The sequence below is a fragment of the Symphalangus syndactylus genome, chromosome 14 (genome assembly GCF_028878055.3).
Source record: "Symphalangus syndactylus isolate Jambi chromosome 14, NHGRI_mSymSyn1-v2.1_pri, whole genome shotgun sequence".
In the NCBI taxonomy this organism is placed as follows: Eukaryota; Metazoa; Chordata; class Mammalia; order Primates; family Hylobatidae; genus Symphalangus; species Symphalangus syndactylus.
The window spans coordinates 55381152-55393960 of NC_072436.2; the positions used below are offsets into that span (position 1 = coordinate 55381152).

At 40.2% G+C, this 12809-nt stretch overlaps 1 protein-coding gene across 4 annotated transcripts in view; it reads left to right on the top strand.

Moving 5' to 3' along the window:
* The window catches only part of LOC129461867 (COMM domain-containing protein 1), a 148162-nt gene that overhangs the window by 16101 nt on the left and 119252 nt on the right, over positions 1 to 12809 (top strand). The window lies entirely within an intron of this gene.

The following is a 12809-nucleotide window of genomic DNA, read 5'->3' on the forward strand; positions in this document are numbered from 1 at the left end:
TACTGGGAGGCAGAGGTTGCAGTGAGGCGAGATCACACCACTGTACTCCAGCCTGGGCAAAACAGAGTGAGACTGTCTCAAAAAAAAAAAAAAAAAAAGAATAAGAAATTTTGTTTCCTTAGAAAGTTGTTAACATTTTTGCTTTCACACACTTGTTAAAAAAAATCTATGAAAATCCAAAACTTATTATTGAAATTCAAACTAACTCTGAATTAGCTATTTGTAAAAACACTTTGTAGAGAAGGGAATGTTTTACCAGAATAAAATAAAAAATAAAAAAACTAAGAAAAACCCCTTTTAAAAACATTACTAGTTATAATGAATAGTGAAAGGACTATTCTTATGAATTCTAGTGAATGGCTAGTGAAATACTTGTAGTAACTAGTGAAATAAAAATGTAAGTTTAATGCTTTTTAGTTTTGAAAACATTAAAATCAGAAGTATTCAGTTATTGATAACTTACCAGTTGAAAAGTAGAAATTTTTGGGAATGCTTTACATAAGGATTGTAATAAATGATATTTATATTTTTGATGTATTGAAGATTAGACTGCTGTACTGTTAATACAGTACTTCTTTTTCTTGGCCAAGTCTTTCCTTTAAAATTGATATAATGTTTTTGCATTTATTCTCATTTTAAATAATAGTCTTGAGATTTTAGTTACTGGATCCATAATCAACATTTGACACACTTGAATTGCCTTGTCTTTGAAATATTTGTCTTCCAGAATACCACATTTGCCTGATTTTCCTGCTAGCCTTCTAGCTCTTTTTTTTTTTCTTTTAAAATCTCTTTTGCAGCTTCCTTCTAATCCTCACAACATCTAAATGCTGGTGTACCCTTGAACTCTGTCCTCGATCTTCTTTTCTTCCTTTTTACAACTCACTTCCTAGTTGATCTCATGTAATTCCTTGCATTTAAATACCATCTGTATGGTAATGACTCCCAAATGTATATCTCCAAACTGGATTTCTCCCCTAAATTTCAGATACATATTTATGACATACTTGAGATCTTCACTTAAATGTGTAAAAGGTATCAAAAATTGAATATGCCCAAAACTAAGTTCCTCATATATCTCCAAAACCTGTTCCCCCTGCATTTTTTCTCATCTCAGTTAGTGGCACCTCCATTTTTCCAGTTCATATCTTTTTGTTTTCTCCTACCCACATCCATTCCACCATCAAATTTTGCTGGGTCTATTTTTAAAATATATGTAAAATTTGAACACTTCTCACCACCCCCAACTGCTTTGTTTAGATCACCATCACCTCTCTCCTAGATTATAACATCCTCCTAACCGATATCTCTTTCTGCTTTTCAGTCTGTTTTCAACACACAGCATCCAGAATGACTGTTAATGCATAACTCAGAAAATATATTCATGGCTTCTCAGTTCACTCCAGTGGCTTTCTATGTCAGTCAGATTAATAGTTCTCTCCCTTACTTTGTCTACTCTAGCTAGACCCACTGGCCTTGTTGCTAATTTCTGAAACATTCCAGGGATCTTCAGGACCTGTATACTTGCTCTTGCCTCTTTCTCAATTTGTCTTACTCCAGTTGTGGCTAGCCTTTTCACTTCCTTAAAGTCTTTTGTTTTTTTTAATCACCTTCTCATTAGGCCTTCACCAGCTACCTCTCTAAAAGAGTTCTCCATGTCCTGCTTTATGTTTTATATTTACAATTTACAATGTATAATACGATAAACTATTTAAAGTGTACAATTTGATTAATTTTGGCTGGTGTACATGTCTGTGAAAACACCACTACAGTCAAGAACCAGAACACGTTCCTCGGCCCCTAAATGGGGACTGTATCCCTTTACAGTCATCCACAATTTGTCAACAACTGCTGGTCTGCCTTTTGTTACTTTAGTTGTTTTTCTTCTTGTTACTTATTACTACCTAGCATGCTATTTTACTTATTAATCTTGTCAGTGCTCCAGATTAGCATTTAAGAGGACAAATATATATTTTTTTAATTGCTGCATCCTCACAGTCTTGGATGCATCCCGGCACATGGTGTTCAGTTAATATTTCTTGAGTGGATAAATCCCGTAACTCACTATAAAGCATCTCCTATGTGTCAGACACTACATAGGAGTTGAGGAAGTATCAGTGAACAATACAGACAAGTTCATTATCTTATGGAGCTCACAATGAAAGAAAGTTGTTAATAATTAGTATAAGAAATTATATCAGAGATGGAAGAGCCTTACCAAAGCTCAAAAGATGGAATGGCTATCTTTACCCAGGAAGTTGAAGAAGGCAGTTCTTAAGAGGTAACATTTACATATGATTTTTCCAACATCGTAAACTCTCTGATCCAGAGCTGAGAATCATGAAATAAGAACAACAAAAAAGTTGATACAGGCAGGATGGATTCTCTAGAGTTTATGAACATATCTTTGCATTTAATGCATAGATGTACGGCTGGGTGCAGTGACTTATGCCTGTAATCCTGGCACTGTGGGAGGCTGAGACAGGTGGATCACTTGAGGTCAGGAGTTTGAGACCAGCCTGGCCAACATGGTGAAACTCTGTCTCTACCAAAAAATACAAAAATATTAGCTGGGGCTGGGTGTGGTGGCATGCACCTGCAATCCCAGCTACTTGGGAGGCTGAGGAATGAGAATCGCTTGAACCCAAGAGGCGGAGGTTGCAGTGAGCCAAGATCACGCCATTCCACTCCAGCCTGGGTGACAGAGTGAGACCTTGTCTCAAACACACACTCGTACATGCATACATACACGCACGTGACCTTTGGCAGTGATTTTTTTTTTTTTTGAGATGGAGTCTCACTCTTGTTGACCAGGCTGGAGTGCAGTGGCTCTCACCGCAATCTCTGCCTCCCAGGTTCAAGCAATTCCCCTGCCTCAGCCTCCTGAGTAGCTGGGATTACAGGCGTGCACCACCACGCCCAGCTAATTTTGTACTTTTAGTAGAGACGGGGTTTCTCCATGTTGGTCAGGCTGGTCTCGAACTCCCGACCTCAGGTGATCCACCCGCCTGGGCCTCCCAAAGTGCTGGGATTACAGGAGTGAGCCACTGCACCCGGCCCCTTTGGCAGTGATTTAGTACAAGTCCCTAGTGATTGCCATTTCTTTCTCACCACCTCCCACAATGTTGGTTTTCCATTTTTTCAGCCCGCTGTCAGTAAGACGTAGCAAGAAGTAAATTGGCAGAAAAGCTATTATAAGCAAAAGGAAGATTCACTTAGCTAGTGATTCAAAGCATCACTATATGTCAGACTCACCTGAGGAGCTTAAAAAGAAATTAAGATGCCCAGACCCCACCTCAAAGTAAGTGGCTTTACTTTAATTTGAGTGAAGGAAGATTTCTTCTCTGAGGTGAGCTGAGCTTTGAATGACAAGAAGGAGGCAGCCCCAGGAAGATCTGGGGGCACAAAATACAGGCAGAGGGAGCAGCCAAGGCAAGAAATTAGCCTTGTTAAGAATTTTAAGTGTAATGGGAAGCCATTAGAGGGTTTTAAACAAGGAAAGATGTGATGCGACTTATGTTCTAATAGGATTGCCTTGATTCACCCATGGAGAATGGATTTCTGGGATCTCAGTACTAGGATACTGAAATCCCAGGGGGAAAATATCACTAAGGTTGGAATTGCTTTTCTGCACATTAAAAGCAATTCTCTTTTGCCTCGAAACCTCCATGTGATGGTAATTAGGTAAATGGGATTTCAAGGAAAAACAAAATACAAAACAACAAAAAGAAAAACCGTTATCCTTCATTCTCTTAATAAGATGAGGTGTTCAGAAATGAATGGAGCCAATATTAATATTCCACTCCAAAAAATAGTAGAAATGAGTTTACGTGGACTTCTCACAATCTCCATTCCACATTTCCGTCTCTGTTTCTCATTTATGACAGGTCCCTTCCTTTAAAAACTTTTTTTATTATAATGTGTTCCAAAACTTGTTTGTCAAACCTAGGGATAACTAATAAAAATCAGTATTGTAGGGGGAAAAAAGTGAAAGCAGGAGGCCACTTACTGGGCTCTCACAGTGGTCCAGGTGAGATAACAGCATGGAAATAGAGGTAATTTTAACGAAGTGAAGTGAGCAGGTAGAGTGTATGTTTTGAATATGGGTGAGTTGCTTTGAGTTGACTTGGAAGGGATGTAGAGAATGAGAGAAAGTGAGGAATTGGGGATAACACCTCATTTTTTCTTGTAAGACTATGTTAGCATAATTTGGTAATTCTAGTCATTGTTAAAGTCTTATTGCAGTGTTGACTGTCTAATATACAACTTGAGTTTTGTGGTAGCTATAATTACCCCTTCCACTTGGAGAAAAATATAAAAGAAATCATTTAACATTTGGCAGTTAAGAAAATGTTGTTTGTGCTGAAGTAATTTTATTTTTAAAACTCTCAGCTTACAGAGAGATGCACTTGAGATTACTGAACATAAATTTTTTATAGACTTTAAAAGAAAATCATTGTTTCTTATGATGTGCCCTTTCTTATGTATACTATACCCAATAAAATGATTTAAAGAGGAGGAGAGAAAAAGATGAATGTCTTTGCAGATTCATTGACCCTGTGAGAATAGGGCTTTGGCACTGCTGAAGTCCTCAGCCTCTGACTAGTAGCTTGCCAGCACGCAGCCCCTGGTGTTGGACTTCTTTCAGCTGTTCAGGCTGTCTGTTTCTATTCTTGCGGACAGATGGGGTGCTTGAGAGGAAGCCAGGAAGCCGAGCCTTAAGAGGACTTGGAAGCAATTTTTGGATATAAGTCCCTTGTCCTAAACTCAGGGCAACAGTGTATCCTGCCCAGCAGTGTTGAACTGCCTGTGTTTGTCTAGTATGTGTGTACTGCTGGTTGGCTCTGGGCTTCATTCCATGTATGCCACTGCTCTATTGCCAAGATAAATGTAGAAGGCCTCTGGCCCAAGCCCATCCTTAGTACTTAATAAAAAAAAAAATTGTGGTACAATATACATAACATAAAATTTTACCATTTTAACTTTTTTTTTTTTTTTTGAGACAGAGTCTTGCTCTGTCGCCCAGGCTGGAATGCAGTGGTGCAGTCTTGGCTCACTGCAACCTCCACCTCCTGAGTTCAAGTGATGCTTCTGTCTCAGCCTCCCGAGTAGCTGGAACTACAGATGTGCACCACCATGCCGGGCTAATTTTTGTATTTTTAGTAGAGATGGGGTGTCACCATATTGGCCAGTATGGTCTTGAACTCCTGACCTCGTGATCCACCCCCCTCAGCCTCCCAAAGTGCTGGGATTACAGGTGTGAGCCACTGTGCCTGGCCGTTTTAGCAGTTTTTAAGTGTATAGTCCAGTGGTATTAAGTACAGTCCAGTGGTATTAAGTACAGATGGTTTTCTTTTTTAAGAGATGGCAGTCTTGCCACCCAGGCTGGAGTACAGTGGCATGATCATAGCTTACTGTAGCCTCGAAGTCCTGGGCTCAAGCAGTCCTCCTGCCTCCACCTCCCAAAGCACTGGGATTACAGATGAGCCATTGCATCCGACCCATTCATGATGTTGTATAACCATCACCACTATCTATTTGCAGATCTCTCTTTTTTAAATCCCAAACAGAAATTCAGTACACATTAAACAATAACTCCCAATTTCCACCTCTCTTCAGCCCCTGGTAACCTTTTTTCTCTATGTATTTGCCTATTCTAGGTACCTCACATAAATAGAACCATACAATATTTGTCCTTTTGTGTCTGGTTTATTTTACACATAGTGTCTTCAACTTTTATCCTTGTTGTAGTACATATCAGGATTTCATTCCTTTTAAAGGCTGAATAATATTCCATTGTGTGCATATGCCACATTTTGTTTATCCATTTATCTGTTGATGGATATTTGAGTTGTTTCTACCTTTTGGCTCTTGTGACTAATCTGTGAACATGGGTGTACAAATATCTATTTTAGTCTCTGTTTTTAATTCTTTTGGGTATATACTAGGAGTAGACTTGTTGGATCATACGGTAATTCTATGTTTTAACTTTTTAAGGAACTGACAAACTATTTTCTACAGCGGTTGCTCAATTTTATGGTTTTTTGCAGTACATGAAGTTTCCAATTTCTGTACATCCTCACTAACGCTTGTTAGTTTCTGGGTTTTTTTTTTCTTTTTTTTTTGATAGTTGTCATCCTAATGTATATAAAGTGGTATCTCATTTAGTTTTGAGTTGAAGTCCTTAATGATTAGAGATGTTGAACATCTTTTTATGTGCTTATTGGGTTTGCCCTTTTTGTTTGTTTTTTTGAGACAAGAGTCTTGCTCCATCTCCCAGGCCAGAGTGCAGTGGTGCAATCTCGGCTCACTGAAACCTCCGCCTCCCGAATTCAAGTGATTCTCTTGCTCAGCCTCCTGAGTAGCCGGGATTACAGGCACACACCACCACGCCTGGCTAATTTTTGTATTTTTAGTAGAGATGGGGTTTCACCACTTTTGGCCAGGCTGGTCTTGAACGCCTGACCTCAGGCAATCTGCCTGCCTTGGCCTCCCAAAGTGCTGGGATTACACGCGTGAGCCCCGACGCCCAGCCAGGTTTGCCCATTTTCAAAAATCTTTTTTATTTTTCTTTCTTTTCTTTTTGTCTCTCTTTTTTCTTTTTTCTTTTCTTTTTTTTTTTTTCGAGACAGGGTCTTGCTCTATTGCCCAAGCTGGAGTGCAGTGGCACAATCTCGGCTCACTGCAACCTCTGCCTCCCAAGCTCCAGTGTTCCTCCCACCTCAGCCACCTGAGTAGCTGGGACTACAGGTGCAAGCTACCATGCCTGGTTAATTTTTTGTAGAGACGGGGTTTTGCCATGTTGCCCAGGCTGGTCTTGAACTCCTGGGCTGAAGCAAGCCACTGCCTCGGCCTTGCAAAGTGCTGGGATTATAAGCATGAGCCACTGAACCCAGCCTCTTTTTTTTTTTTTTTCCTACACCAAATACCTGAATCCATTTTACCCACTTTTATTGTTTTTTTAGTGTATTCAGGATATCAATCATATATTAGATATATGGATTTGCAAATATTTTCTCCCCGTCTGAGTTCTCACCCCCCTCCAGATCATATCCTTTGATGCATAAAAGTTTTAAATTTTGATGTGGTCCAGTTTATTTTTACTTTTGTTGCCTTTGCTTTTGGTATCCTATCCAAGAAGTCATTGCCAAATCCAATGTCATGAAACTTTTCCTCTATGTTTTCTACTAAGAGTTCTATAGTTTTCACTCTTAGGCTTAGGTCTTTGATCCACTCGAGTTAATTTTTTCATATGATATGGGGCCATTCTTAAAATTTTATATGGATTTTTAAAAAAATGATTTATGCTACTAGGGAAACAGAAAATAGGACTTCTGAACATGAAGCTGATAAGTTGTAAATTTATCATTTTTCTGAATTTTCTAGATAACTGTGTAATTAATTAAACAGAGCTGTTATCACCCAAGACGTTAATGAGTGGTAGTTTCTAGGAACCAACTCAGACTAACTGCCAAATAAGCTAAACTTCCTTTTTATTGCCAGAGTTATTAACCTAAGTGGATTATAAGTCAATAACAGAGGAAATATATCTGAATTTTAATGAGCCATTTTATAGTCTTGTGGATACAGTACAAAAGCCTGAACTGAATTATGATAAACCTAGTGAATGTAACAGTGTTGATCACAAAATGAGTTTGATCTTTGATCCTGTGATATTGGCCTTCCTCCACACACACACTTCTTAGTCTAAAGAAAACAGCCTAGTCTTCTTAGAATATCATTTAAAGGCTGGGTGCATTGGCTCATGCCTCTTATCCTAACACTTTCAGAGGCCAAGGCAGGCAGATCACTTGAGCCCAGGAGTTCAAGACCAGCCTGGGCAACATGGTGAAACCCTATCTCTACAAAAAATAAAAAAAAATTAGCAGGGCATGATGGTACACACCTGTAGTCCCAGCTGCTTGGTAGGCTGAAGTGGGAGGATTGCCTGGGCCCAGGAGTTCGAGGCTGCAGTGAGCTGTGATCCTGCCACTGCACTCCAGCCTGGGTGACAAGAGTGAGACCCTGTCTCCAAAAAAAAAAAAAAAAAAGGAAAAATGAAGGTATCTTTTGGCTGTGTGGCTCTGTTCATCTAATTCTTTAAAAACGCTGACTTCAGGCCAGGCATGGTGGCTCACGCCTATAATACCAGCACTTTGGGGGGCCAAGACAGAAGGATTGTTTGAGGACAGGAGGTCAAGATCAGCCTGGGCAACACAGGAAGACCCCATCTCTACAAAAAATTTTTAAAATTACCTGGGCATGGTGGCATGCACCTGTAATCCCAGCTACTTGGGAGGCTGAGATAGGAGGATCACTGGAGCTTTAGAGGGGAGATCGAGGCTGCAGTGAGCCATGGTTGTACCTCTGCACTCCAGCCTGGGTGTCAGAGCATGACCTATCTCAAAAAAAAAAGTCTGACTTTATGTCGAGGTAAGATCATAGCAGGCTCATACCCATCTTTTCAGGTACTTCCATCTTCCCAACACATGTATATTGATGAAAGGTGGATTCTTATTTTCCCTGCTTAGGTCACATGGCACATGGCTACCCAGGGAGAAATCACTGTTTATTGGAATTAGGGTAATTTAGGGAAGGTGTAAATTGACAGCTGATACCACAGGGAATAAGTGAGGAGCAGTTCACCAAAGGAATTAGGCGTGCTGGACAAACAAAACCAATATGATACAAAGGTACTTTTGTCAAAATAAGAAACTAACAGTAGTACTTCGTTACTAACTAAACTCCAGATTTTATTTCTATTTCAGCAGTTTTTCCATTAATATTCCCTTTCTGTTCCAGGATTAAATCTAAGCTACCACTAAATTGCTAACTAACTAAATTGCACTTACTTATCATGTCTCCCAATCATGTCAGATCACTGTTTCAGTTTTTCATGAGCATTATGGTTATTTTCCAGCTTTATTGGGATATAATTGGCAAATTCAAATGGTATATATTTAAGGTATAAAACGTGATGTTTTGATATGTATGTACATTGTAAAATGACCTTGACAGTCTTGAAGAATACTAGCCAAGTATCCTATAGTGTGTCCTCTAATCTGTGCTTGTCTGTTGTTTTTCTCATGGTTAGATTGGTTTATAGGTGTCTTAGTGCGTTTTGTGCTGCCATAACAGAATACCTGAGCCTGGATAATTTATTGAAAACAGAAATTTAATTTCTCATAGTTCTGTAGGCTGGGAGTCCAAGATTGAGGTGCTAGTAGGTTTTGTGTTTGGTGAAGGCCTGGTCTCTGCTGCCAAGAGGGTGCCTTGAATACTGCATTCTCCAGAGAGCAGGAGCACTGTGTCCTCACATGGTAGAAGAATAGAAGAGAGCAAACCCACTCCTACAACCAACTAACCAACCTCCCTCCGTCCCTCCCTCCCTCCTTCCGTCCCTCCCTCCTCCTTCCTTCCTTCCTCTTTCTTTCTCTCTCTTTCTTTCTCTTTCTCTCTCTCTTCCCTCCCTCCCTCCCTCCCTCTCTCCCTCCCTCCCTTCCTTCCTTCCTTTTCTTTCTTCCTTTCTCTTTTCTTTTCTTTTTGACGGAGTTTCACTCTTGTTGTCCAGGCTGGAGTGCAATGGTGTGATCTCAGCTCACTGCAACTTCTGCCTCCCAGGTTCAAGCAATTCTTCTGCCTCAGTCTCCCAAGTACCTGGGATTACAGGCACCCACTGCCACACCCAGCTAATTTTTTGTATTTTTAGTAGAGATGGGGTTTCACCATGTTGGCCAGGCTGGTCCCAAACTCCTGACCTCGAGGGATCCGCCTGCCTTGGCCTCCCAAAGTGCTGGGATTATAGGTGTGAGCCACTGTGCCCGTCCCTAAAAGCTCTTTTCATAATGGCATTAATCCATTCATGAGAGTGGAGCCTTCATGATCTAAACATCTCCCAAAAGGCCCTACCTCCCAACACTGCTGCACTGGGGTTTAAGTTTCTAACACATGAATTTTGGGGGACACATTCAGACCATAGTAGTGGATTTTGGGAAAGAGCACAACAGAGGTGAAGTAGCTTTCTTGTCATACCATGTTAGGCGATAGATGCAATCCGCATGGCATCACTGTTGATGTTAACCCTTACCACTTGGTTAAGGTAGTGTTTATCAGATTTCTTCACTGAAAAGTTACTATTTTTCTCTCTCCCTACTCTATTCTTCAGAATTTGCTTTTTTGTTATCGTAGAAACAAGTCAGTCCAGCCCGCACTCAAGAGGAGGGAAGATTGGCTCTACATTTTGAAGGAAGTGTCAGAGAATTTGTGAACATATTCTACATCTGTACAATACACTCTTCGGCCACAGATTATTTACATTCATCCCACGTGCAGAATACACTCACCCCCTCCTAATATTCTGCAGAATTCTCATTTATAGCATCAGCTTACAGTCCAGGATACTGTCATCTAAATTAAGTCTAGTTTTGGATGAGGCTCCTCAGTTGTATGTAGTTTCTTCAGCTCCCTGAGTACATTACTTCTCTATGTGAAGACCTATGAAACTAAAGAGGCAAATTGTTTGCCCCACATGTAACCAAGATGCAATGGTTGGTCAGGTGTATGATAACTAGTGTAGACATTCTTGTTCAAACAGAGGGAAAATGTTGGTACAACGGTGTCGTTACGTCACACCATTTTTGAAATTCAGCTGGGCACAGGTTGGTAATTCCTTGATTAAAATTCAGGTCTGGAAATAATTCATTATGGCTCTTAGCTCATCCTTCTGGGCTTTTGTTTCCACACTCTTTTTTTTTTTTTTTTTTTTTTTTTTTTTATTATACTTTAGGGTTTTAGGGTACATGTGCACAATGTGCAGTTTTGTTACATATGTATCCATGTGCCATGTTGATTTCCTGCACCCATTAACTCGTCATTTAGCATTAGGTGTATCTCCTAATGCTGTCCCTCCCCCCTCCCCCCACCCCACAACAGTCCCCGGAGTGTGATGTTCCCCTTCCTGTGTCCATGAGTTCTCATTGTTCAATTCCCACCTATGAGTGAGAACATGCGGTGTTTGGTTTTTTGTCCTTGCGATAGTTTACTGACAATGATGTTTTCCAGTTTCATCCATGTCCCTACAAAGGACACGAACTCATCATTTTTTATGGCTGCATAGTATTCCATGGTGTATATGTGCCACATTTTCTTAATCCAGTCTATCGTTGTTGGACATTTGGGTTGGTTCCAAGTCTTTGCTATTGTGAATAGTGCCGCAATAAACATACGTGTGCATGTGTCTTTATAGCAGCATGATTTATAGTCCTTTGGGTATATACCCAACCTGGGATGCAAGGCTGGTTCAACATACGCAAATCAATAAATGTTTCCACACTCTTGAGTTTTCTTTTCTGTGAAAAGTAGGAAAGTAGGCTTTTTTTGCAGCTGTCTAGATTCCTCTATCCACTTCCAACGTGTAGATGTTTGGGAGTCCAAGGCCCTCTTTTCATTTTGTACTATTTCTGTCTCTTTCATTCAAAATAGGCAGTGTTTCTGCCAATATAACTTTCTTCAAAACCTTATGGGTCTCCTGTTAATATTTGGGCGCACTTCCTTAAACAAAAGTCACACCTAAAAATCTCTTTGAGATAAGCCATTCTCATTCTTGAAATTCCACTGAGGCAATAGCTTTTAGCTTCTTAGAAACTCTACTCTTTGATGGTTGGGCGTGGTGGCTCACTCTTGTAATCCCAGCACTTTGGGAGGCCGAGGTGGGCGGATCACCTGAGGTCAGGAGTTCGAGACCAGCCTGACCAACATGGAGAAACCCCATCTCTACTAAAAATACAAAAAAAATGAGCCAGACGTGATGGCGCATGCCTGTAATCCCAGCTACTCGGGAGACTGAGGCGGGAGAATTGCTTGAACCTGGGAGGCGGAGGTTGCGGTGAGCTGAGATTGCGCCATTGCACTCCAGCCTGGGCAACAAGAGCAAAAGTCCGTCTCAAAAAAAAAAAAAAGAAAAAGAAAAAGAAACTCTACTCTTTGATTAAAATAATCTGTAAGTCACACCTTTAAAATCTTTAGGAGGCCTTTTGTCTAACTGAGTAGTACTCAGAGGCATGATCTGGGATCTTACCAAGGTTGAATTTTGTAGCTGTGTCCTCAACCACATCTTTTAGATCATGTTTTCTTGACAGTGCTTGGGATTTGAATTTTGCTGGGAAGCCATTTTTTGTTTTAGTATTTTTTGCGTGTGAGAGACTAGGAATCTTCAAAACCAGCAAGTTCTGGCTCCTTTTTGCTCAACTGTTCTTGAGATATTTATTAGAAGTTTGGAAATTTGAGTCTTTGTTACAGTGGTGCAGACTTGGCAAAATGAGAGGTCTGGGAGTCTTGAGCATTTGTTCATTGGAAGTTGAAGAGATTGAGGAGCAGAAGGAAAGCTAAGGGTGGAGCTTTGAGAAATGTGTATCTTTAATAAGCAAATGAAAAAAGACTGAGAGAGACAAAGTTGAAGGGGGTCAAAGACAGATTGGAGAAATGGAAAGTACAGGATCAGAGAAGTATTGACAGTGGCCTGGCCTCCTCACTTTCTTAACATGGTTGGTTTGGTGGAAAGTTTTCCAGTTTCTCTTCGTAATAAACTCTTTGAGTCAAGCAGATTAATACCTTTTATATCTTAATGTTTATGTTGTTAGCTTTTGTATTAAGCTGAAGAATGAAAACACCACTCCAGAGGCAAAGTTGGAGGGCAAGTCTATATAACTTCGCCCTGTATAACCATAAAGAATACCATGGAAAAGAATGTTACATTCTTAAAGTCATACATGCTTTCAAAAATTGGCTTGTCTTTTCGTTGTTGAAGTTTC